General features: G+C 46.5%; 1 long non-coding RNA gene across 2 annotated transcripts; it reads right to left on the minus strand.

The window, feature by feature from the left end:
* Nucleotides 1-944: 944 nt before the first annotated feature.
* On the minus strand, nt 945-25,541 carry LOC146435628 (uncharacterized). 2 transcript variants are annotated; one of them, XR_014853093.1, is made up of 6 exons: nt 23,956-25,541; nt 19,560-20,037; nt 18,243-18,377; nt 17,120-17,290; nt 15,963-16,172; nt 945-1,058 (listed from the first exon to the last, which is right to left on the minus strand). It is a non-coding gene; the product is annotated as an uncharacterized LOC146435628 (long non-coding RNA). The 2 variants fall into 2 exon arrangements; XR_014853092.1 differs by lacking the exon at nt 23,956-25,541 and having other exon boundaries at nt 19,560-20,135.
* Between the last annotated feature and the right edge of the window lie 1,631 nt (nt 25,542-27,172).

Consider the following 27,172-nt stretch of genomic DNA (forward strand, 5'->3'; position numbering starts at 1 on the left):
GGGTGACTGAGTAGCTGAAAACGTCCCTCTCCTCGGAGCTATTGGAAAGAGTTTTTTTGCTTGACAGTGTTTCTATAAACAAACCCGGCTCTGAGGTGGCTGTGGGTGCATGTGAAGGGAGGGAGGGAGACTGCTGGAAGCTGGCCAGCTGGCATCCCTCTGCTCCAGCAACCCTCAGCACCCAGGCTTCCAGAAGAAACCCCTCACCTGAACCAGGGAGGGGAAGAAACCCCTCTGCAACAGGAGAGATGTGGGACGCAGACTCCTGCATCCTTAAGTGGATGCAGAGACGAGGCAACCCACCTCCTTCCCTTCCCTGGAGGAAAATCAGCTGCAGCTATGCCAAAGCATGGAGAAAAAAGCCAAGGATGCTTCACCTCCCAAGTGAAGGCTTGTGAACGCAGTCTTGCAGTGAGAGCTATAAAACCTAATCATAAAGATTAAACCAAAGAGGACCTGGGCACATGAGACCTGGGATTTCAGCCCTTCTCTTGGACAAAGCAGATCCCACACCCTCACAAACAGATCCCTGCCTAAATGTAAGTGTGGAAAATGGCTACACATCCAGACTTTGCAGCCAGCATGGATCCTGATGGATCCATCACTCAGTGTGGCATAGCTTAGATTTTGTACCCACACACACCCTCCTCTCCAAATTCACCTTTCCTTTCAGGGCAGGTGATATGTGCACACTGTCTCCAAAGGTGGCCTTTTCTTTCACCTCTTTTCCCTTTGCTTTTCTCTCCCTTTTAACCCAACAAGCAGGGTCTTCCTTGGGAAGGAAGGAAAGAAGGAAGGAGAGCTGGGCTCTAGTCAAGATGCCCACAACTTGTTCTCTATAAAGCAGCCACATGATAAAAGCCTCCTCTCTGGCTTTTGATGGCTGGGAAAGGAAAAAAAAAAACCAAAAAACCTGAAAGCTTACCACTAAAAAAGACATTCTCCTCCAGGTCTGAATCACCAGCACAGCTTTTGGTCCTTGAAGAAATGCGATAATCCAAGGGAACAGACTCAAGGCCAAAATCAGATTGTATTATCCAGGTTATCACCAGGGTGCCCTGCAGAGATACAGCCAAGAATTATTTCCTACTCTCTCTCTTTTGCCTGGTGGAGCATGACAGAGAGAAAGACTCTTCCTACTTTTTTTTTTTTAAAGGAAAATAATTAGATTTTTCGAGAGGCTTTAAAATCAATTTCCCAATTAAAAAGTGTAAGGTTTATAGTTGGTGTAGGATTTAAGCTGGGACTGTTTGTTTGCCTTCTGGGATCGATGCACAACCCCCAAGTGCCATCGTTGTCACTATTTGGACAAGAACTCTTTAAGTAACCTTTGGGAGAAGTGTTTCCCTGATCAAAAACAGTTTAAAGGATGGAAAACAAAAAAAGACTATGCTCCTGCCAAGTAAAACCACATCGGGCAGATAATATTGAAAGGTATTAAAAAGCAATGTCCACTTTCTTTGCAGGAGCCAGAAAAAGTCTGCAAGAAATCAGAGATTGGAGGAGATGGATTCTCTGATGTGCATCAAGGGGCTGGTTAACTCCAAATTACCCCCCTGAGGGGCACTACCATCACCTTCTTTTTGCCCAGCTCCCTCCGAAGGAATTGGTTCTCTTATCACCTACAAGCAGAGCCCAACCTCTGCCATAATTGCAGCAAGTCCTATTACTTTGGGGTGGTTCAGAGCTAGAAGCTGATTATTGCAAGCCAGGAAGTAGCTTTCTGACTTGTGTGGTGTTTACAGCTTTTATCACAGAAAAATCCACCTGCGCCAGCTATAAAAATAGATAAAATCTCCCAGCAAAGCCTGCTCTCCTCAAGATCCCATGTCACTAACAAGTCTCTGTGCACTCTGGGAATGCACACACGCCCCCCAAACGCTGTAAGGTTTTCTACCAGTTTAATCTGGCCTGTGATCCTGGCTTAGAGGAGCTCTGGAGACAACCTGAATGCTGACAGCACAGCACATGGCTGTGCTGACCAGGGTCAGAGCAAGCTGGATCAATGCTTCCATCATCTCAGCAAAGACCAAGGGGAGAAGGAAGAAAAGCAAGTTAAAAAGCAAATATGTATCTCTTTTTGTGTAGCAAGGGAGATGTTTTCACACGCAGAGCACAGGAAGCTCCTTCATGGCTGTGTTTTCACTTCCAGACATCAGGGAGATTTTGTCCCCTGCCACTGCAATGCAAAGTAGATGTGGAGGTGGCCCAAAGACAACTTGGAAGAAGGACAGGGAGTGGAGTCAGCAGCAGTGAGCAGTGCTGAGGGAGCTGCAGGAGCCTGAGGGTGAGGAGATGTTGGAAAGCCATCACAATGAAGTAAAGTTGTTGCAGGAGGGATGCCGGGGGTTGGCACCCCGAAGGGGATGAGACTGCACACAGCCTCCAAGCCTTTTAGGCTTTCTCAGAGCCCTGGTGACACCAGAGAGCATTTGATGAGCTGGAAAAAAAAAACAACCAATCCCTCACCTTGCATTTTAAAAAGTGTCTATCTCCTGCAGCCCAAGAGGGGAAAGAGGAGGAGGAAAAAGTGCAAACACCCTGAACGAACTGCAAGGGAAGGAAGGAATCGGGAGACAGGCAAAACCCCAGGCTTGACTCACACCTATTGATGGCAATTAGATGAGTTTGCCTGCAACAGCCTCCTTCCCACACCTTTTCCCCCCCACAACTCATCCTTTTGATCCTTCTCACTCAAAGAGCCCCTAATTCTAGTGGACCCATTCCACCAAAGCTTGAAAAGACACTGGGGCTCTCCAGGAAAGGAGCTTTCCCTCCAGGAAAGGCATCCTTCCTTTTCTCAACTCTGAGTGAAGGCCTTAGCATGGCTTGGTCCCACCTAAATCCCAGGGCCAGAAGCTGTGACAAGCCCTATGTTCAGCACCCAGCTCAGCCTTTTGACCAGATGTTCCTCCAAACAAACAGGGAAGATCCTCCAGCTGTCAACGGAGGAGGAGGTTCTGGTTTGAAATTTTTACTAATTTCCTGCTTCTACAAGAGAGGGATATATTCATTAAAGTTCACTTTTCAGTGAGAAAAAAACTCTACCCAAGATAACCTGGAGTTCTGAGGGGAAATAAGCCAAAGGACAAAGCCATGTGGGACTGCTGGAGGGGACGAGAGCTCCTGCACACACTGCCATCACTGGCGTTTGGATGCCCTGAGATGACATTATCACTTTTATCCTCATCTCTCCTTTCCAATTCCCAGGGAGCCAAGTGAATGAAGTTTTTGAGGGGCAGACACTCAGATAAGTGCACTTTGACAGTGCTACCAACATGGTGCCTGCTGCCTGTATTCATTGGGGCAGCTAAAAGCAGCAGGAACAACCTCAGGAGAAGCATGGGAAGACCATGGGACATGGACCAGGCTGGACCTGGTGTCCCAGCCCTACTGACCCTTGTGCCCTCCACTCAAGATGGGTTGTAAACCCTTTATTTGAGGATTTACAAGGCACAAACCCATTTGCCGCCCCTATTTCTCCCTCCCTAAGGCAGTCTCGGCTCTCAGCCTCACTGGATGCTCCAAGACTATGTTTAGAAGCTCACAAATTCCTTTTCTTTAAGTAATTTTTAAAAGCTATTTTTTTTGTTCCCTGCTGTCTTCGTGGACACACTTCAGCTAAAAATGCAGCTCCAATGACATATCATTCATCCAGGGCCTGAGAGGGAGCAAAGAAATTGTTCACTCACTCCCCAGACAAGCACAGGAAAGCCAATATTCCCTCCCATTCCTGCTGTTCCATTAAACTAATTTTATGCATGAGGTGAGATCGCATCTTTCCTAAAAATAATAATAAGAATAATAATAATGAATACATTTTTCTCCAGTGACAGCACCAGTGATGAGGTTTTGCTTTACCACGAAGTAGACATTTCCAGAGAGCACATCTACAAGCTGCCTGGCTAAAAATGTACCAGGAACAGCCAGAATTAGAGGAATTTATGAAGCTTTCTGGGTTATTCTGGAGCAGAAAGGTTAAGGAATAACACACAAACCTGGTTTCAAAGCAGCGCTTTTCCGAGGGCAGATCAATACCTGTAGGATCCACACACACAACTGGAATGAAGGAACAAACTAACACCCCTGAAGCAGAGATTCACAGGTACTAGGATGTGAAGGATTAGGCTTTAAAAATCCAAAACAGGACTCTGGACACAGATGCCAAATATCACCCCATGGGAAAAAACCCAATATCCAAAGTGACTGCAGGACTCTCCAATCCCCACCTCACCTGCAGAGAGCTCAAGGATGACTGCTCTCATTCCTGCCAAGCCCCAAACACCAGTTGTAGTGAAGAAGGGGAGATGGGAAGAGAAAGGGATAAATCAAGTCCTTGCAGGGATGCCAAGAAATGCAGAAGTAGCTTTGGGGGCAGAGAGCACATTATGAGGAGACATCTCAGGAGAGTCTGACTGTGCCACACAAGGAGAAGGACAGGGGGGAAAAAGCTTTTAGCACCTGTTTGCTTGCACTTATGAATAAGAAAAGAGGCAAGTGCAGTTAGAGAGGACAGTAGACACCAATCTCTCCTTGAATCCTGGTTGCTGTCCCCTCGGTGAACTCCACGCTTTGCGGCGGCTGCAGCTGCCAGAGGAGGGGAAAGGCGAGGGAATCACATCCCGCTTCCTCTCGAAGGCGGGCACGGAGGAGGCGCAGCTCCAGTCACACATGCAGACACGCTTCCCAGAAAGGAAAGCTGAGAAACATAGCACCTATAATTAGAGGGTAAGAGTCACAAATACAATGGTGGAATTGAAAGCAGGGAGACGGCCGGAGCAGAAAAGCAGAGCTTGAGCACAGGCAACTGCAGCATTTGACCAGCCCTTGAACCTGGTTTGCTCTGCCAGGGCACTCAGCATTCCCAGCCAGAGGAATTAATACATCCAAGAGGATGATGAGGCCCTAGCTAGCAGAGCAACCCTGAGCACTCAGCCAGCGGGATACAGGAAAAACCCCTTTTCCACAAGCAGGGATGGAAATGGTTCTCCCCACCATTAGCTCCCAGGGCTGAATATGTTTAGCATGGATGAGTGCAGTGATTGCAGAGAGCTGTGACAAGCAAGGTTATGGACACTGAGGTTGCTGATTAAAGATCCAGATATGCTGTGCTAAGAAGGGCATCTCCCTATTTGCAACCCACACAAAAGGTCACAGAGCACAGGTCCTTTCAGCCAGAGGCCAGAATAAAACAGCTGTTTAACACAAAAGGTGCCTAGACCTTCTTTTCTCCCTGCCACAAGGTGCCCTGAGCACCCAAGGCTTTGCTTTATGTGGTCATGACTCAGAGCCACCCCAGAGAGAGCCCAAAGCTGTGACCTCCATACCAGAGATGCCCAGCTGAATCCACATCAGGTTGCTCATCCTCCTTGAAGCAACTGTGTCACTTGGCTCTGCATCATCTTGCAGGAAAGGGCACTGAAGAGAGCAAAGTCCTGAACGATAACAAGCAGCAAATAAAGATCTGGGAAAGGAGAAATGCAGCAAAGCAATTTGCAAGTCCAGTTCTCCTGTCATGAGATGGACAGCAAACCTTTGCAGCACACACAGCAGTCTCATGGATTTCCCACTCCAGAATTCTGGTTTTTTCCTGTAGGAGAAAGTTAAGGCTATTGGCATCCAGCATCAGAAGGCTGTGCTTTAGACTGAAGATACTGAACCCCAGCTCCTCACTCCCACTCGAGGGTGAGACAGAGCTGGAAGACTTTGTTCCCTCTGATGTGAAGTTACACTCATAACCTCTACTCATCCGGAGACTCAAGCAAAGCTGTGCCAAAGATTTGACACTGCAAAAGGCAATGAATACAAGCAGTGCTGGACGAGCTGAGTTCCCTGTCAATGCCTGGATTCACAGCAGAGGAGAAAAACCGGCTGTGACAGCCCAGCCAGTGCGGCAGTGAAGCTGTGGAGCAAAGCCAAGGCGCTGTGACCTCCACGTCCTGCTCGGGAGAGCAGCAGGACAGGGGAGCAGCCGACCGCAGTCCTGGCTGGATCAGCCTCCTGGCTAATTCCACTAACATGCGGAGAGGAGCCACACCATCAGCTATTCCCCAGTTATTTTTAGTACCTGATGACTCTCCTGGAAGCACGCCATGGCGGCGGGTCACAGCGATGACTGCAGGAGGGACAAGCGTGGCCCCTCTGCCAGGACCGTGCCAGCAGCAGTAGGTGGCAGCCCAGGTTTGAAGGAGCTGCTGATAAAAGTGTCAGCAAACTGAGGGCAAACTCCAGCTGCCACCCCTCCATCCTCACCCTCTCTTTTCCTCCTCACCTGCAGAGCACCTGCATCTCCCTGCTGCCGGCTCTGTCCTCACATATCCCGGAGGGGATGCTGGGCTGGCAGTGCTGGCACACAGAGACCTCTTCATCCAAGACCATGGAGAAGAGTCCATAATTATTACTGAAGAGGGAGAGAAGGCATTGCCCCTGGAATGGCATAAAGGCAACAGGAAAAAGCCCCATAGGTCAGGTCCCAGGGTGAACTGGCAGCTGGTTTGCAGCACTTGCAAGGCAAATTGCACCCGCCAGCCAGGATCACCCCTTCCCACAGCCCTGGCCAGCACCTAAGCTGTTTTGGCATCTCCCAGACTGCTGCTGGCCATCAGGAGAAGGAGCCCAATGCTTCAGCAGGGATTAGGCTGAAAATCAATGACACTTTCCTTTATGCTACCAGATAGATACACCAGAGAGGCATGAAGGAATGCAGCTCCAGCAAGGAATTCAGCTGGGTTTTCCACCACATCTAACATATTCCCCCCAGAACAGTGTCTACGACATCATCCCAGAAGCAATGCAGCAGGACAAGGGCAGTAGGAAGAGGAGAAGAGCAGCTAAAGTTGAGCACAGCATTGCCTCTGGGTTTGAGTTACCATAGAATTATGTATTTACTCTGTACCTGCACCCAGGGAAAATGCTCCCATGTCTGGCACAGCAGAGCTGGGCTGGTAAAATCTTAATGTTGAGGCACCCCAACTGAGCAGAGTCCAGGTAATGCTAAATAAATAAAGAGAAGGCATGAGAATTTCAATACTCCTCTTGCTGCTTTAGAACCCAAACAGCAAAAGGCAGGAATTGAGGAAGAAAATGGGATACACAATGCTTTGAAGTAATTCTACAGATGCACTAGGCAATCTGGGGGGAGAACAAGACAGAGCCAGCTGCCTCATACTTGGCTTATAAAGTTTGACCGGGTTGGGATCAGAATAAATAGAATTGTGACAATGATAAAGCTGCCTTGGGGCCATATCCTGTGGGTCTGTAGGGGTGGCGAGGAGTTGGAAGGAGCAGGCAGAATTTTGCAAATAAATTCTTCCCAAATCCCTCCCCCTTTTAGGTCTTGCCACATCAAAGAGAGGTTTGAACAGTCCCACCTACTGCTGTCCCCAACACGTCACTCACCCCAACGTTGGGATTTTCCCCACACAGCTCTAATACCTCCCTGATGCTGCCAGGGAAGCCATGATCCAAACAGAACTTTCAGCAGGGCTGGCTCCTTTCAGCTGGGGACTCCAACAGTCCTTCCTCAGTGACCCATCCATGAGGTTTGAACACTCAGTTGCTCCCCAGCATGGAGGGAAGCCCAGCACAGCCACACTCTGCTGACAAATTCCTCATTTTTATCCTTCCATAAATGATTTATTCAAATTTACCTGCAGCCAAATTACACAGCATTAATGGAATAAAATAACTTGATGTGTGCAAACTGTTGCTTTACTTAATTTGTTTGTTTGGTTGCACTGTTTAGGATTATTATTTTAATGCATTCTGATCTGACGTTGGTTCTATTTTGCTTTATGAAGAAAAGAACTTATGCGAATGAATCTCAATCCTGCAATAAGGATAGTTTTACAAAAAATTGGAATTAAGGGGGTCAGAAACACAAGTGTTTGAGCTGTGAGGCAGCAGATAAGGAAATGAGGTGAAGCATCACAGCAAAGGGGGTTTATTTCCCACATCCCTCCCTCCCCAACTTCCCGATTGATCCCAATAACTAAATATATAATTGCAATTAACTGAAGGCAGTGTAAAGTTCAAGCAGATGCACTTGCTAGTGCTTTGGCAGAGCTGTGTGCATGCAGAATGGCAGCATTAGCACCAACTCTGCTCCCTCATCAAGAGGAATTGTCTGGATATTGGATGAAGCACGCGTGTGGCTCGGGCTGGTTAAGCAGTGATACTCCGAGAATGTGAATGAAGCCAGGAGTTTTTAAAAGCCTTAGAGGAATTAGGCACCCAAAACACACAGGCTGTCATTTAATTCCCCTGAAAACCCAGTATTTCAACTACCTTGCTGAAAAGATTTCCTTTGATAATCCAGAAAGCTGACATAATACCTGACAAAGATTTCTAATTTCTCCTTTTTTTTCTCAGGCGTACTTGGGATTCAACATTATAATTCAGTTGCAGAAGGAATTTGGTCTTATGCTTCTCCTCGCAAGGCCTCCAGCCTTTTGGGAAGTTTCATGGGGCTTCATTATGGTAATAAATGAAGAAAAGCTCCAGCTCACTGGAATGAATACAACCTGCAAGCAGAGAAATCCCTTTTCTTCCTCACACCTTAAATATCTTTCTCACAACTTAAATATCAAACTACTGCTGCACCTAAATCAAACAGTAACACCCAATGTCATGAACCAAGAGCATAACTAATGCCATCCTGGAAACATCCCTGCAGACAAGAAGAGATCAGTGACCTCCCTGCCCCATCCGCTTCACAACAGTTTGAGGGAAACCTGAGAAAAGGCATTCAAAAAGCCAGTGAGGTAATTCCAAAGCATCTCTCATTTCACAATCCTAGAAAGAGCTGTGCAAATGGAACATCTCCCAGGAAGAGCTGTGCAAATGGGATATGGCCCAGAGCTTAGACTGCAAACTACTGCTGTCAGAGTCCCAAGGAGGCTCAGCATCCAAGGCTGCCAGCACTCCAGATTTTCCCAAAGCCCCTCTCCATCACTGGGACGAGTTATTTTCAGGGCCATGTTATGCAAGGGCTGGAAATAGGCTATGGTCACCATTTTGTGCTTATTTAACCCAAGCATGAAATATCAGAGTCCCCTCCAGGGAGTCTATTACCTATGTGGGGCTTGGCAGAGACACCTTGTTTAGAGGAAACCAACTGTCCCCCGTCTGGACCCCTCCATGCAAGAAGGACAAATGGACAAAGAGGGATTGGGAATGAACATTAAAAAAAAAAAATTAAAAAGCACCAAGAATGCTGCAGGCTCCTGACCATGTGGGGAAGTTATTACTGTTAGAAGAAAGCCACCTGCATCAGAAGGGAGCAAAGCCAGCAACTGAGATCCATATCAGGCGACAGGAAGGAGGGTGGGACGTGATGAGAATTGGCATAAATAGGAGGCTGAGGCAGAAATCATAGAAAAATAAGGAAAGGAGAAGGAGCGCTGGGCTGCACAGCATCCTTGGGTCATTGGATCTGGCCCTCCTGCTAAAAGCAGGAAGGGTTTTATCCCCCTCTATTCCCACAGGAAGGCTGCTCCATAGTCCGATTGCTCTCTAATTGTCAGAAACGATCTTCCAATTTCCAGGCTGAATTTATTCTGGGCCAGTTTACGTACATTTGTTCTTGTGCCAACACTATCCTCGGGCATAAATAGTTCTCCTTCACTGCTGCTCTGCCCTCCCCATCTTCCGCCAGTGTATTTATAGGCAACTATCTTCCTCAGCTTTCATTCTGCTAATTTAATTAAGCCAGGCTTTCCTTGTCTCCCCTCCGAACGCAGGAGCTTCATTTCTTTTATCATGTTAGCAGCCCTTCCCCAGCCCTGGCTCTCCAGGCTGGCTCCAGCATCCCTCGGAGGGAAACACGAAGCACACAATCACCAGCGGTGATCTCTCCTGGAAAACAGATGCTTGGGAGCCGAGTGCCTAATTGCAAACGAACAGAGACAGGCTTCTCTTTTATCCTGTCAGCTATTCTGGATCAGTTAAGGATCATAAATAGTGCTGTGGAGCACGAGCAGGTCCGGGAGTGCTTTGCAATGTGTTCAGTTTACATTTCGGCTGAGTTGTCTGACTGCGATGCCGGACTCGTTCTTCTTTTTCCAATTATGCTACAGCACTTTGGGAAACCAAACTATGTCCCCTGGATTAAATATTATCCTATTTGGTCGTAGACAGCAGCTCATATTGCAAAAGGAGAAAGCTGTGGCCAGTGGAGGGGATGACAATAGGAGTTTTCAGTCCTGATTTTCTCAATAAAAAAGAACACAGCATGTAAATATTGCAGCTTCACTGAGCATTTGGGGAAGAAGTCTAATCCACGGACTTCCTAACAACTAAAGGTCACCAAAAAAGCGGCAAAATGTGGCAACTTGGGGTGATCCTGTGCAGGGCCAGAAGTTGGACTTTGCTGATCCTTGTGGGTCCCTTCCCACTCAGGATATTCTACAATTCTTTCTTGTTTAAATACATGTCTAACAATGCAAATAATATCAAATCCTTCAGGCCCCTAGTATCTCTCATTTTCTAGCTAGAAGGTGGCATTTCCTTCAATATGAGTGAAAAGGGGACAGATTAATAACTACAGCCTGAGGACTTAATGATCTTAGAAGTCCTTTCTAACCTTAATGATTCTGTGACTCACCCAAGGTACAGCTCAAAGCTGGCTGTGAGGGAATCACCATCCTCTTTCCATGAGGTGCTCTGTGTCTGGATATGACATCTTAAGAGAAGCACAGGCACAGAAACTCAGAATCCTGTCAGAAATTCAGAATGCTGTCTTTGCAGCTGGTACTAGGCTGACAGTTAAAACAGCCTAAGAAGAAGAAGAACTCTGCTGATGAACAACTCTGCTTTTCAGCCCATCTGATAATATTTCTTAGCCCAGCAAAAACTGTTTCTGCCTTGTGTAAGCACCTTCTGTCCCCTTCTCACCAATGACGCAGACCAGCTCTCCAGCTCAACCACTCCACACAGAATCCCAAACTTCTCACACTTCTGTCAGTCTCCTCATGACAACAACCAGCAAAAGCTGTCCCTGGTACCACCAAAAGCAGAGGTGAAGGGTACAATGCTGTTTCCATGGCCATTAACCCCAGAGGGGTGCTAGGGCTCCACGTGGCAGAGCAGAGGAACACAGGATTTCCCCCTTGTGCCATCACAACCCCTCTGAGCAAGGCGCAGTTTCCACACTGCATCCCCAAAATGCTCATTGTGGGCCTGGAGACCATTTCCTGGGATGGTTTTTGATCACCCAGCAAGCAAGACAGGCTCCCTCCAGCAAAAACTGAGGAGAAAAGGTGCAGCTGGAGACCAATTTGCTGTAGCGCAACCGCCAGAAATAGAGGAGAAAAATGGAAATATCCTCCAAGAATCCCCAGCTTTTCAATAAATAAGGAAAGCTGCTGTTGAGATGTAAAATAGGCAGGTGTTATTCGTAGGAAAGCAAATTGTGGTGGGGTGCAATAGAGCCAGAGGAACAGTTATCCACAGCCTCTCATTCTCATTTCTTTGTGGAAATCGCGGTGCTGGCTGGAAAACATGAAAGCCACGACCATTTCCAGCAGCGTTAGAAACACAACCAACACATCAACCATTTGTCAGAATGACAAAACTAGCAGGAAAAGAGAAGGGGAAATACGTCCTTTTCAAGCACCTCCACAGGGGATTTGCAGAAATTGGGTGATAAAAATTAAGTGAATGGCCGGAATCCTCCAACACAACTCACTTCATTTGTGATTTTACACTTCTGGGTTCCTGGGGATTTTCTGAGCCAACAATTTCTGCTCAGAGAGAGAAGTGCCCACTGCAGAGGGCTCAAAAAGATCTTGTAATGGGTTCTCTTAGGTAGAAACAGGCAGATTTAGGGCCAACACCTCCCAGCTAAGGGAGGTTTTTTAAGATCATTAATACCAAGACAGCAACTGCAAAGCACCCAGCACTGTCGAAATACTAACTTTTAATTGCAGCATGGCAATTCCATATAACCTATGCCCTTCTTCTGCAAGGGAGGCAGGGGACAGGACTGGCCAGGCTTCCCCTGGCCATTGCTGAGGAAGGAGATGGATGGGCAGCCCCAGGGCAGCATGATTTATTTCCCTCACCATCCGGAGCAGGAAAGTGGGATGGAAGGAAGGCAGCATCCCTGAGTGTGACGTTTGTCTTGCTCCAGCTCAATGTGAGCAATATGTGACAGCAGGCAGGAGGAGGTGTCACATTTTTGATAAGGGTTATGTGTTGCACCACAGCTGGGGAGACAGGTAGGATAAGCCCTTCTTTCAGGAACAGAATTTGTTTCAAGAACAAATTATTTTTTACTGTTGTTCCTCCCCCAGTGAGCTCTCCTCTTTCTTCATATGAAGCACAGGTGGAATTGACTCAAACAGCTGATGCTGCCCAGGTGTGGCAGAGGAAGAGGACCTCTTGGTGATGAAACCTCCAACCATCCTGAATTAATGCTTCCCCAGCCTGACCCAAAAGAAAAAGTTACCAGAAAAGTTTCTTTCTAATTCACAAAGCTCAGTTTAGCTCTTGAGATCGATCCTTATTTTTCATTTCCATATTGTTATCACTCCCAACTCAGTGCCAATAATGTTGAAATCAAACCTTACGGTCAGACTGCAAAGGGGATGAGTAAGAAAACACTAAAAACTTCTCCACTTCCCATGGAAAATTCTCCTGCAATCTCAGTTTTAAAGGCAGGTTAACAATGGTCTGGGGCTTGGTGGTTTAAAGGGAGGTTTATTTGGAGCTTGAACAAAGGCACCAACCATTCACCATGACACCCACAGCATGATGAATGGGTGAAGCAATCACTGCCAACGGCCATAACAGAAATGAAATATGGGAAATGGTAAATCAGGGTGGGAAGGAGGAGGAGAGAGCACAGGATGGGTACCAGAGGCACTGTAGCAGGGGAGCCCCTGGCTCAGTGGGCCTTAATGGATGCAGAGAGGGAAAGACTGGCTGGATTTTTCACTGCTCCCTCCAAACCAGCTGCATTCCTCAATCCAAAGGAAAATAAACAAGACCTCATCTAAACACATCACTTCAACACCCTGAGCTCCTGCTGATCCCTCTGCTGGCATCCCACGATCTGGTGGGGGGGCATTTCTCAGGAAAAACTCCGCACTGGCAATTTTTTGTCCTGGCTCAGCCCCTTGCTCCGGGGTGGGAAGAGGGCATCTGCCTGTGTGCATAATTGGGCACATAAATAGGTCAGCACCGGCTCGTGGGGCTGCTGCAGACACCGATGCATTTTTCTTGCATCCTTAGGCAAGCTGGAAAATGTCACTTCCTCGCTCAGCAGCCACTAAACATTTTGCTGCCCTCAGTGCCCACCTGCTCTGTGTCCACAGTTCTAGGAATGAGCTGGAAGACAAAGAACAGGTTTCTTTTTTGTCATGCATTTTGTTTGATTTTGTGGTTTGTTTTGTTTTAAAGGCACACAGAATGATTTAGAGCCCAAAACTGGAGCAAATGCCCCAACCCACTTCTTGTACCTGTTCACATCTGGGCCTCTGCAGCATCCTCCACCTCCCTTTTTATTTTAATTGTCTAAGGGAAACCCATAAGCCAGCAAGTTTTTATTTGAAGCTGAAGACCAAGCAAAGCCCATGGAGCAGAGAAATGCCTGCAGAGGGGTGAGAAGCTGTTGCACATTCCAAGGGCAAAGTCCTGACAAAGGAGATGGAGAGGGTTGCCTAGGTGTATCTGCATGCAGAAGAAGTTGCACACATGTCAGAGGGGCTACTTTCCCTTAGTTCTGGCTCCTGCATCCTTGGGGAGGAACATCTGGAACAGGAGTTAAGTTCACAGACAGGTGTTTGCTGCTGAATCCTGTGGTAGATAAAACAAGAGGATTTGGGGAGCAGGCTCACAGCACTGTTTGAAACATGCACAGACATGGCAAATCCTTCACGACCAGGGTGTGGAGGTGAGGAGAGAAAGACAAAAAGGACGAGTTCAAGAGAAGGAAAGGCACAGGGACACTGAACAAAGCTGAAGCTCTCCAGGAATGTAGAAAGCAGCTGAAGATGCTTCAAAAGGGACTGTGCTTTCTATCTCCTAGCAACAAATGCCAGGGAAAAAAAAAAACCCACCAAAAAAGGGAGATGGTCAGAAGATAGTCTTGGTTGAGGAAATGAGGGTTTTGCCAAGTCTCCCTCCCCCCATTACAGACACCAGCACCAGTGCCCTTGTCCCAGCCAGGCTATTTTTGCTCCACATGGCCCAAGTAAGAGGTTTGGGTGTTTCAGCCCCACTCAGAGCACCTCTTGTTCTCTCTCCCCGGCTTAACTTAGGGCAAAAGAGCCACAATAGCTGTGCAAGGGCAACCAAACATCTTGGTAGCTAAAAGGGGGACCCCCCAAAATTACACGTAGGATGATGCTCAGCTGAGACTGAGCTCTCTGGGGTCTTCTGCTGTACAGTATTTCAGGCTCCATCTGCTTCCCTGCAAGTGTATCCATCTGCAAACAGGGCAATATTTACAGACCCCAAAGCATCTGGCACCAGTGTGCTTTAACCTGTTAGGAAATGGCTGGAGGACACCACACTCAGGGCTTTTAAAGACATTTGGAGGGGGAAAAAGCCCTGTGTCTACAGGAAAATCTACCCTGCCCATCCCTGTATCAATTACAGAAGAGACACTAAAAGGTTTTAGTAATGATTTCTTGTCAATAACTTGGATCTTCAAGTCCCAGTGTTCTTATTCAAACTCTCCTGGGAGCAAGACATCCCAGCAAAAAGGGACACACCACAGACACATCACAGCAAAGGCAGAGGAAAGATAATAGAAAGGAGATATTGGGCAGAGAAAAAAAGATCACAGACAGCAATCTGTAGGAACAGAGACAGATCACGAGTTTAAAGGAAGGTGATTCTTCACTCTACGCCTATACAAATGATTTTCTTCCCTCTGCAGCTCCCTCCTCCCCTCTCCCCTGATGATTTGAAGGCTTTAGGAGCTGCAGTAAGTGTGACTGTTTTTCTGTGCAACTCAGCCAAAGATTTAAGTAGGCAGGAGGAAAGCACTCTCCTTTTCCATCAGCGTTCAATAGAGAGAGAGGGGAAAAAAAGAAACAAATAAAAAAAGAGAAAAAAAAAAATCAAGAAAGAGTCCAAGCTGTGAATTGTTAAAAGAAAACACAACTACAAACATAAAAACCAAAGAGACAGAGTGGAAAAATACATTCAGGCAATCCTTCCTCCCTCCAACACTTTTCAGGTGTGTAAGGTCTTAATGCAGAGATTAATCTGCAGAGCTGCTGAGCTAGAGCTGGGCAAACTGGCCTGGGAGGAGCCTTCTCCTCCAGATCTTCTGATAATTCCCAGGAGAGAGCTATGGGAGGACACTGGCCTTGGGTTTGCTTGGCCCTTGGATGATAAAGAGGCGGAGTGCAGGGCTGCTGCCAGTTATGATAAGTCTGGTCTATGAACGCTGATTATCAGCCTGGCCCCACCTTGCTAATCCAGATCTCTAGGTCCAAAACCCTTCTCCTGACACCAAAAAACCCTCATATATGGCTGGGGCTGTTTGAGGCAGGCGCTTATGTTATGGGGGTTTTGTGACACATCCCACTTGCTGCTCTGGTTTCCTGAGGAAACAGGGAACACACGGTCACAACATCCATCTCTCCTTCCCTTCACTAATCAGTTCTGAACCTGTCAGTCCATTTTAAATCCATCCAAAAAAAAAAAAAAAACAGAAGAGATTCACAGGGATACCCACTGGGCACCACAAGTGTCATCCTCCCTGGTGAAAGCAGGAAGGGGAAACACTTTACAGATTCAGAGGAATTTCTCCCAGGAGAAATGACACAGGAACTCATCACAGAGCCCAGCCACCAGCAAAAAGCAGGTTTTTAGGCTTGAAGATCATGGGATGGCTCATTTTCATTACAGCAGGAAAATTCAATGGGTTGGAACAGAAGAAGCTGTTACTGATGCAACCATAACTCGCCCTCAGATACATGATGTTGCACAAAGGTATTTTTCCTCACCTTTCCATGCTCCAACGGCATTCCCAGCTTACAGAAACAGGAATATTGCAGGATGAGGGCTTAGCTGATTATTTCTTCCTCTTTCCAAGACCTTCATCTTTCTTTGCCACCAAACATTGCCTGGAGCCCATCCAAAACTTTCCAGGAGCACAGCGTCTTGAGTGTGCATGCCTTGCAGCTTTTCCATTCTTCTTGATGTTATAAAACTGTCTTGTAAAAGCAAAGTTAAAGGCTTGAGTGCTGGCCACAAAGCCCTTCCCATGGCCATGTTTTCTGTTGTGTGCAACTCCAAGACAGAAGGAGGGGGGCAGAAGGGGGTGGGAGGGGGGTGGAAGAGAGCTTTATGCATTAAACTTTTTTATAAATCTATTGAAGGTATTTCATCACTTCCCGACATTCCTCTATAAAACCCACTCAGCTACGTTTACAAATTATAAAATTAGCTTTATGTGCAGTGTCCAGGCTAATGGCATAGCTAAATCTAGGGAGCAGGAAGATTAGATGCCTCTCCCTTGCCCGTGGTGGGATTTATTTTGCAGCATCCCTTCCTGACGTAGAAGAATTTCCCTCCCAAGCCAAAGCTTTCAAAGGTCAAAAGAGATTTGACCACTAAGTGGAAAGTCTTGGAGAAGCCATGTCTGTGGGGAGCAAATAGAGCTGGATGGCTCAGGGCAACATTTGTGCTCCACAAAGGCAAAACATTTCTGGAAAATGAGGGAATGCAGAAATTTAATCCCATGCAAGGTAGTTCAAACATCTGGGGTGGATGGAGAGGGGTGCAGTACTGATAATATTCAGGAAAAAGGGACAGTTTTAATAATCCTTCTCTTTCAAACAGGTATAAACCTGGCTGCTAGGTCATGTGCACTACTTGGTTCCCTGCCACACTGTTCAGGGAAACCTTGGGCAGTACCAACCTACTTCCCAGTGGTCTCCCATTCCTTGGCTACAGCCCAGGGCACTACCCAGCACAGGTCTCTGAAGAGTGCTAAAAAACCCATTACAGAGTCAGGACCAGCATCAGCATGAACTCAGCACAGCATAACTGCCAGGAAGGGAGGGGTCAGGCACGTCAGCCTCTCCTGCCCAGCCCACATTCCCTCTCCAGCGCCTCTCCAGACTCCCCAGGGTGCAGAAAGAAGCTTGATGTTGCTAACCTGGTCCACAGGGATGCTGCCAGCTTCCCCTGGGCAGTCGAGGTCTGCAAGGAGGGATCTTAGGGCAGGGCAAGGTCACCTCCTGATGCTTTTGGCCACTTGCTGATCCTCACAGTGCCAGGGATCAAAACTACAGGGCAGGAGGAAAAACATTTCACCAGTTCCCTCATGCTGGAAGAGGAAACAAAGCCTAATCAGCCTTGAGCACAGGGAGCATAAAGGGAACAAGCTTCTTCAAGCTTTATTTCTCCTCTCCCTTTAAAAAAAATAATTTCCCTCTGTAGCGTATTAATCACCACAAGTCTGCCTTAGGAAGAGTTATCCATGGAGCTATGCAGGGGCTGCAAGGACACTGTGTTAGAGCAGGATTATTTACTTTTATAACTTCACAGAAACAACAGATAAGTACATTAGAACAACTTGCTTACGCACAACAGCAGCGACCTCCTGATTCATTCCTACACCCTGCCATTTGAGATGCTGCTCTGGATGCCAAAGGGAGAGCCTCACAAAACAGCATTGAACAACACTGGGATGGCTTTGGAAGTGGATTTTGCCTTTTGGGGACTGGGTGTCCCTTCCCACAGGGCAGTGACACTCAAGGGCTCAGGACCAGAGGTCACCCAGGACTGCTCATGACACTGCGTGGTGGCACAAGGCTGGTGCAGCAGCACTCTCAGAGGCTCCCATTACTTACTCCTGTTGGGATTTCCTCTTCAGCAGGCACTGGGCACCAGCAGGAAGCCTCCTAAGCTCCCTCAGAGACAAGTTTTCCAATGGCTCACATCATGGGGAGCCTGCAAGAAACTGAGAGCCCTCCCCTAACTACCTGAGCTACAGCTCAAAGGGATGCTCATCCCTTGAGCCAACAAGTGAACATCATCTCTGCACTGATCTCTTCCTCTTCTCCCTGTCCTCCGAGGAAAAGCTGAAGTTCTGCAGGTGCTGTTTATTTCCCTGGCCCCTGGCATTGTGGCCATGCCCAGAAGCCAAGCACCCAGTGGCACCTATTGAATTCTAGGGAAGCACTGCAATTTTCCAGCAAATTCACCTCCCCCCTCTGCCAGTCTGGGTTCACTTTTTTAAAAAAAATCAAATGGTGCATAGGGAAAACAAAAGTTACCTCCAGTCCCTGCTGCAATGAGCCAAACCTCAAAGTGAAAGTGTTCTACATCCCTCATTTCCATTTGCCCCTGAACTTGTGTCTTGCACCCTCTGGAGCCGTCTCCCGTTTCCGCAGAGCTCCCTGGGTGACATCCTGATCCACAGACACAGAAAGGAGTCTTTGTTTACAAGATAAGAGTCACAAAATGCAAATAAAAAGCCCCAAATAGCTCAAGATCAAACAGGGTCCATATCTACCCTTTCAAAGGCATCCAGGCTGCAAAACACCACAAGCAATGGCTTTGTTTGCAACATTAAATATGATACTAAAAACATCTCCCATGCGAAAACAACATGCATATGAGTTTGTTTATGCTAGAACTTTAATCTCTAAAAGAACAGGTCTTTGGAGCTTGTTTTAGGCTGAAAAATTAATACCAGGTAATGATTCAAGGTGTATTGGGTTGGCAGGTTTTGGTAATGGGGTCTACAGGAGTGGCCTCTGTGAAGTTGCCAGAAACTTCTCCTGGGTCCAACAGAGCTGGTGCAGCTCATGGTGAGGCAAAGTGTCCCCTGCAGCCCATGGAAGTCCATGGTGGAGCAAGGATGCACCTGTAGTCTGTGGAGGACTTTGCTCTGGAGCAGGGGAATGCCATGATTCCAAGGGAAGCCTGTGCTGCAGCCCCAGTCAGAGAGGAGCCCACTGCAGTGAAAAACTGCAGCCTGTGGGAAGGACTCACTTGGGAATATTTCATGGAGGATGGTCTCCTGTGGGAGGGACCCCAGCTGGAGCAAGAGAAGTGTGAGGAGGAAGAAGTGGTAGAGATCACGTGTGATGAACTGACCACAACCCCATTCCTCATCCCCCTGCACTGCTGGGCAGGAGTGAGAAGAAAATTCAGGAGTGAAACTAAGCCTGAGTAGAAGGGAAGGGTGGAAGAAAGGTGTTTTTAAGATTTGGGGTTATTTCTCATTACCCTACTCCAATCTGATTGGCAATAAATGAAATTAATTTCCCCAAGCTGAGACCTTTTTGCCCATGACAGTAATTCCTGAGTGATCCTTCCCTGTCCTGATCTTGAGCCTTTCATTAAATTTTCTCTCCCTTGTCCAGCCAAGGAGGGAAGTGATGGAGCAGCTTTGCTGGCACATGGCATCCAGCCAGGGTCATCCCACCACACAAGGTCTGAAGAGGCTGGGAATGATGCCCTAAAGCAGCAGGAACCATTGCAGAGAGTGCAGCCCTGATTTAATTAAAGCCTTAAACATGCTCCAAGCCACATGATCCATCCACCCATCAACATGATGAAAAGACTGCAAGTTCCCTTAAACTCACCCAGCCACCTCATGAATCTCCTGGTTGGGAAAGTGAGGAAAAATGAAGTCCTCTCTCACTTCATTCTTCCATTTTCCACACAAGCCTGAGCTGCCTTGCTGCTCCTGGGATGTGCTACCAGGAGCTATTCCTACGCAGCTAGCAGGGAAGAGGCTCCAAAGCAGGAGCACTCCAGGTTGGTGACACCCCATCCTGCAGCTCAGGCCACATGTCACTGCCCCTCCAGATGCTCTTCCACCAGCAGCATCCAGTTTTTTGGTGCTCCTCGCCATGCCCAAAGGGATCGAAGATACCTCCAGGCTCTGCCATGCTGCAGGAGTTATTTCACGCATAGGAAGACATAGGAGGAATCCTGTTTCTCCTGGATTGCACTGGTGGTTTATTCTCCTTTTCCAGAGCAGCAAAATCCAAGTCACGCTTCACAGGCACATCCTGCATCCCTGAGGATGGACACAGCTCCCAGCAACTGTGCAGGGACCTGAGAGCAGAGGGATGGAGGGCTGAGACAGGAAGACTCCCAGCTGGACCTCACCCACGGCTCTGCAGGTACATCCCTGGCTCAGGGGAGACGGCCTGACCCACCTGGAAGGGGAGAAGCCCAAGGGATTTTAAGTCCACACTCGTGATTAGGCATGCAAGGAACATTTTCCCAAACCAGACCAAATGAAAAAAGCAAATATTTGCTAGAGTGAAAGTGTCAAATGCTTGGCAGCTCTCCCTCTGCCTTGTTATATTTTGTTCATGGGGGCTTCAACAGTTAATAACCATGTGATTCATGGATTTAATTCCTTTCAGTCAGGGAGGTGGGATCATCCTGAGCCAGCTCAAGACAAACGTGCTTATTTCTTCGTAAACAAAATTTAATGCAAGGGGAAAAATGGGAGAAAAAAAGAAAAGATTCACTAGGGAAGCTCCAAAGAGCATTTTTTAAAGTTAGCATTAGTTTAATTTTGGCTCCAAATACTGCTTCAAAAAGTAGAAGTCAAAGCATCTAATTTCAAAAACATACAATGAAGTGGCTTGATTTTTTTTTCAAATTGCTACTTTCTGTTGTCAATTTTATTGAGTTCAACACAAATAATTTCAGCTGACCTGAAATGCTATTTTTCAACAAATGTATGCCTTAAAAGAAAAAAAAAAGAAAGAAGAAAGAGTCTCATTCTTTATCCTGTGTGTGTGCAACACCACTAGTTTTTAGCTGCTGGCTTTCTGCTAGAGATAATCGCACTGAAAAAATGGTTGAATAAATTATTCTTCTTACAAGTGCATCGAAAGGGCTGACAGAAAGAACAAGAAAATTAGATGGTGTACCAAACAAAAGAAAAATATAAAGTGGGGACAGATAGGAACCACTGGAAATTTATAGAAACAGAGCACCAGCATCAACACTTGGATGCTTGCATCACCAAAGCCCTCTTTGCATTTAGATTTCCCACCTCCTGGCATTGCGTATGCGCTCCTTGTGATCCAAAAAATACAAATTAAGGAGCCTAATTTTATCTAGGAGAGTTTGGAGTGACCTCAAGAACAAGCACTCCTCGCTTGGAGCTGGTGTTTGAGTTCCCTCCTGGCCGAGAGCAGCGCTGGTCCCCTGGGTAAGCCAGCTCCAAGGCCTGGGGGACGGCTGCTCCATTTCCTCATTAAATAATTCTGACTCATGAACACATCAAAAAACTTGCATTGTGCCCTCTGACAGTTTACCTCCAGAAAGGCAAAGTTTGTCGAAGAAATCCTTTTGTGCAAATCATTCACGCAGCATTAGTCATGTTCGTCCCTTCCTTGCCAAGACAGCTCCAGGAATTTGTGTTATTTTCATTGCCTTCCCCTGCACCCTCATCCATCCTGACCGAGTGAACTTGCAACTTTATCTCATCTTCCTGTAGGATGGAGACAGAGCTGCTTGTTCTGGCCAAGAGGAATGGCCTTAAATGCAATTTTCATCCCTCTTTTTCTTTTATAAACAACCTAAATGTCCCTGATATTCCAGTCTGGGCTGGCTTTTGGCCTTCAGTGGGGTCTGACCAATAAGGAATAACAGGGATAAGGACATAACTGGAAGGTCAAACCTTACTGATATTGTGTATTTATATATATTTTTTAAAATATATATTTATATGTATTTATATAAATATTTAAATATATATATGTACATATACATATTTATACATATATATACATACACACTTCTAATGCTTTTATTTCTATAGCTCTGATAATTTCTCTTTCCCTTCTGACATTTTTTTTAACCAGCCAAACTACAGACATCCCTCATGACCACATAAAAAAAGATGACAGAAGTGCTCCTAAAAGTGCTCCTTAAAATTGCTCAACCTTGCACATTTCTGGGCCCATGAGCACACACCTTCTCAGGTCATATCCTGGGGTGAGAAACCAGTTTTTCAGGAATTTTTCCAGGCAAGAGAAAAATGCCCTTAACATCTGATATTTCCCTGTCTCCCTTCAAATCCCAGCACATTTCTGGCCGGTCTGTACATTTATATCCAACTGCTTAGCAGGGAGCTCTTCCTGAGCCATCTCCACCATATATTTTCTTGTGACATAAATATGAATTGAGGTTGTGGCCCAGTATGATCTTCCCAGGGAAAAGTGGAGATTACATCAATGTGACCCATTAAAGCAATCTTAAATACCCACTGATGGTTCATTATTGCAAGTTACTTTCCTTCCTGATGTAGAATTTATTCAATATATTGGAGGGGAAAAAGGTCTCCAGGAAGGCATTGCCTGTGCACTGCATTAATAAAAAAGGGACAGTGCAAAGGATGGGCTTGACAAGGTGGAAGAGGAGTTTCCATTTACACAACCCCACTGGATGAATCAAAATCCTCCTCCCGAAGGGCATGGAAGCCAAAAGGAAAACTTTAATTCAGCTGTAGCCAGGTGAGGATCAGGCTTTTCTCCCATGGAAAAAGGGACAGGATGAGAGGAAATGGCTTCAAGGTGCACTGGGAGATGTTTAGATTGGACATTAGGAAAAATTTCTTCACTGAAAGGGTGGTCAGGTGTTGGAACAGGCTGGCCAGGGAAGTGCTGGAATCACCATCCTTGGAAGTGGTTAGAAAAGGCGTAGATGTGGCGCCTGGGAACACAGTTTAGTGGTGGCCTTGGCAGTGCTGGGTTAATGGTTGGTCTTGATGATCTTAGAAGATCTTTTCCAAACTAAAGGATTCTGTGATTCTAAGAAACAGCACATTAAGCTGCCAGTTGGGTTTAGATGCAAAAACGGGGCTGAGGGACTCCCCAGATCATCACTGCTCATTCCTTCCCTATTCCCTGCATGGAAAGTGGTGACAGGAGGCAGTTGTGAAGCTCTACCACCCAAGGAAAACAGGACTTCACAAAATCCCATCTTCTGTTTTACTCTTTGCCTCTGCAACCTGAATCTGAATTTATTAACATTTTGCTGTGAGTCAAGTATAGAAGTTTGGTTGTTTTCTTTGCAACTATATGATTCAATTTAGAAAAAATATTTTTGAAGAAGCAGGAACTTGTGCAATGGAAGAAAAAAACCTCTCAACCCCAAGGCTGAGAAAATCATAGAATTATAGAATCACAGAATCATTTAGGTTGGAACAGTCCTCCAAGATCATTGACTCCAGCCTTTGATCAATCACCACCTTAAAACTAAACCAGAGCAACGAGTGCCACATCCAGTGGTATCTCAAACAATTCCAGGGATGGCAACTCCACCACCTCCCCAGGCAGCCTTTTCCAATGCCTGACAACCCTTTCTGTGAATAAATTCTTCCTGATGACCAATCTGAACCTGCCCTGGTGCAGCTTGAGGCTGTTTCCTCTCATCCTGTCCAGAGAACAGGAGCACTGTCCAGCTTTTCCCCCTTGCAGACACCTAAACCTGCCCCAAAGCGCCGGGAGGCTCCTGGAGGTACCTCTGTCCTGAATCCATGAGAGGAGCTCAGGCAGTTTGTCAGCTGCAGCTGCAAGAAGAGATGTGGCACATCTTCCACTCATCCATAGTATTGACAAAACATAAAATATTAATGCCAGAGAATAGCGAGCTCTCTTTAAAGAGAGGGATTTGGGTACTTTGCCACACGGAACAGGTCAGGGAAAAGGTTTTCAGCATCAGGCACTGGGGTTTCGTCCCAGGGAGTGAGGATTGCCCTTCGTTCTCCTCACACCCTGGGCTCCTGATTGCAGTGTCTGCCCCCAGCTCCACAGGCTCCCAAAACTTTTGGGGTTGGAGGGGCCTTGGGATGTCTTCTCCTCCATCTGGCCCAAAGCAGGTGGCCCTCACCTCCCTTGAAAAGTGCCCTGCTGTCACACTCCTTATCCCCACCACCACCCACCATGAAACTGGGGATACCTGCCCAGGGGAAAGAGTGTAGGGAGTAAGCACCAAATTGAAGCCTACCTTTTTATCCCCAAAAATTTCCAGTTGCATCCGCTTCTTTATTTGCTCCAACGCGCCTCCAATTTTCTGTCTTCGTGCACCTAATTAATGAATCAATTTATTAATATTTTTGCAGCAGAACTCTCTTCCCATCTTTAAAGCAGCTGTGCCAAATTTTAGCCCTAATTTTAAACAATAGCTTTTGTTTAAAGTTTTCTACCGAGAAAACAGCTCGAGACCAAAGACTTCTCTGTCCCTTCACGAGACAATTATTCAGAATGTTATCAGCAAATCTTCATCTCCGAGGAGGATTTCTCCCAACACAGTCCACCCACCTACACATGCACTCAGGACTACAATCAATACATGTTAATTAAGCTGTAGCCCACTCCAATTAAAATTATAGGATCTGAAGGACAGACATTTGTTTTTGTCAGTAAATTAATTTAAGCATTCATTAACTTTAATTTTTAAATTATATATCACTTTAATGATAAATAATTCCTCTCATTACAGAGGAAACATATGGAAGGGAAAGATAAGATGGGAGAGACTTGGACCCAGGGAGGAATATGTTCTCCGGCGCTTCCTTCTCCTTCGGCACATCAGCAACCCCATTTATGTCAGCAAACTGGGCTCTTTTGAAAATTTGGCTGGCAAGTGCAGTGCTGAAATAAGAACAGAGATTCTTTGAGTATCTCACCTCCTTCTCTGCTGGGAACATGAAAGCTCGGCTGTGAAATCTCAGGGTTTTAGAATAGCTGAAACTTTGTACAGGCTACCAAAATAAACACTTTTCGACGGAAATCAAAATATTACCATGTTAACAGGTTTTTTAATTTATGTAGAAAAGGGCAGGTTGTTTTACAGCTTAACCCTTCGTGCACATATCCTAGGCAGAGAGCGGTGATTTATAGAGTGGTGTTTGTGCAGTGTCCTGCACTCAGAGTTAAACCTTCCCTGGATTGCTATGGCAGCTAATTAAATATGGAGCAGACCAACAATATTTGGGGCCTTCTTTTCCCAGCAGATGTTGTGTGGCAAATGATCAGGGCTGCTCCAAAGAAGGGTTTTAATCCTCACCACCTCCCGAGAGACTGTCCCAGAGCTCACCTATCAGTGCCCATCACAGCCTCACCGTGAATTTTCCCTGCTCTGCCACAGTGCAACACTTAAGCAAACATCCCAAAGGCTTTTCCTGCTGTACGAAGCAGAACTCAGGAGCGTCTGACATCCCAAAATGCTCTGAGATCACAAGCTCTTCACTCCACCAAGCACAACCTCGCAGTGCTTCCCAGAGCCAGGGTGCTGTATAAATAGCAGCAGTGCATTCTGAGCCTCCTCCACACAGACCCTGCCTGGGACCTGTCAAATGACAGAAATCAAAATAGATTAACTGAATAAATTATTCACCCCGGGGTGCCTTTACTCCTCAAGCATTGTGCTGGACTGGTTAGGACTGATCAGCTTCACAGCTGACGGTGGCAAACAAATAGCAAAACAAAATTATTCAGGGGATAGACTGACAAACAAAAAGAAGCAAGAAAAGCACCAGGTCTCAACCTCCTGGGAGCTTTAGAGCTGCAGTGCAATTACAGACTCTTCTGACCATATTTCTTCCTTTGAAACAACTGCTTATTCCTCCTCCCAGCCTGATTTTGCAGTTATCATCACAAACCATTCCTGCTGGGTTTTTAGGACACCACATCTGCTACAAACTCCAGGGAGACAGGGAAAGAGTCCCTCTCTGAGCCCACTGCACAAACACTGCTCATAGACACCTCTCTCCTGCCTATAATCTAAAACCCCAAACGGGAGAGAGTCAATGGCCCAGCCAGGACTTGCAGAGACAGCCCAGGACTCCTAACAGCCAGACAAGTAACAACTACTTGTACCCACATTAAGCAAGAGGACCATCCCAGCCTTCTCAGAGCCAAAATTCATTTCTTCCAGCTCATCTGCCTCTTGCTATCTTCTGTCTCGCGCTGTGTCACCCCCTCCACCCTACAATGCCAAAATTAACTGTCTTCCCTTCTCAAGATCCACACCCCTCCCTCCCCCATGGAGAACCATCCCTGGCAGGGTGGCTTTGCTGAAGGCAAAGGGATTCCTCCTGCAAGGAGAAGCCCTGCTGCCCCAATTTCCACCTGTCAGTATAAAAGCAAGCAGGGGATAACCCAGGGCTTTGAGCAGGTGAAGAGTTGGACCTGCAGCTTGGAAAACTTCTTTAGGAGGAACATACAGGACCTATGCAATGCAGAAGGTTCCATTGAAAGGGAAGCAGAGCAGTGAAAGATAAACTAAGCAAAATATTACTTTATTAGTAATCTGTTTACTTAACTACCGCAGAGATTAAAAAAAAAAAAAAAGCTTTCTCCCCATTTATCCATTAGCTGCTCTCCCACCCAGCTATGCTGCTGAATTCCCATATTTATTACATCAGTGCATGTTGCTATAGAGATAATTAATTAATGCAACATAATCAAGTCAGCAATTTCACTACTTTACAGGTTAACACAGGACTGGAAATAGAGTGGGGAGAACACCAAAGCTTAGTTCTGAAAAGCAGGGTTTTTAATGGTGCTTTAAGCACTGAGAGTTGGGTCTGAAAGTCATTTCCACAGTACATGAAATGTGCCCCATTTGGCATAATCACTGCCATTAGAAGCCCAGAGAAAAATTAGAAAAATAGCAATAAAGAGGAATAAAAATTCTGACAAAAAATTGCAGGTAGAGAGCAGAGTTCTCTGAGCACCCAGCAAAACTCTTAATCTGCACCTGGCAGAAATGCACAGCTCAACAGGCATCTGGCCAAAAAGGCTGCAAGCTGTGATGTCCTAGTGCCTAATCCCAAATACATAGGGCTTTTTTCCACGAGCCACCCCAAAAATCATCTTTCCTGGGGTGCCTGCCTTCTCTGGAAGAACAGCTCCTTGTGGGACCTCCTGAGCAAGCTGGTGATGAGAAGGGGGGTTGAGACGACCTCTTTGCATCCCAGAAGACTTGATGTCATGCTCAGCCAGGAGCTGGTGGCTTTGCCAGCCGTTGATCAGAGCCAGGTTTTCCTGCCTGTCACAGGTGGGCCACATGAGGAGGCAGGAGGTGAGAGCAGGCACTTTCACCTCTCTCATCTGTAGCTGCCTCCTGACAGTCAGGTTGACATTTACAGCTGACAAGGACATCAGTGACTTGTCAACATGTCCAAACAAGACAACTCTTTGATGGGAGCTATAATTCC

This window comes from Lichenostomus cassidix, chromosome 6 (genome assembly GCF_008360975.1).
Source record: "Lichenostomus cassidix isolate B80296 chromosome 6, HeHo_3.0, whole genome shotgun sequence".
In the NCBI taxonomy this organism is placed as follows: domain Eukaryota; kingdom Metazoa; phylum Chordata; class Aves; order Passeriformes; family Meliphagidae; genus Lichenostomus; species Lichenostomus cassidix.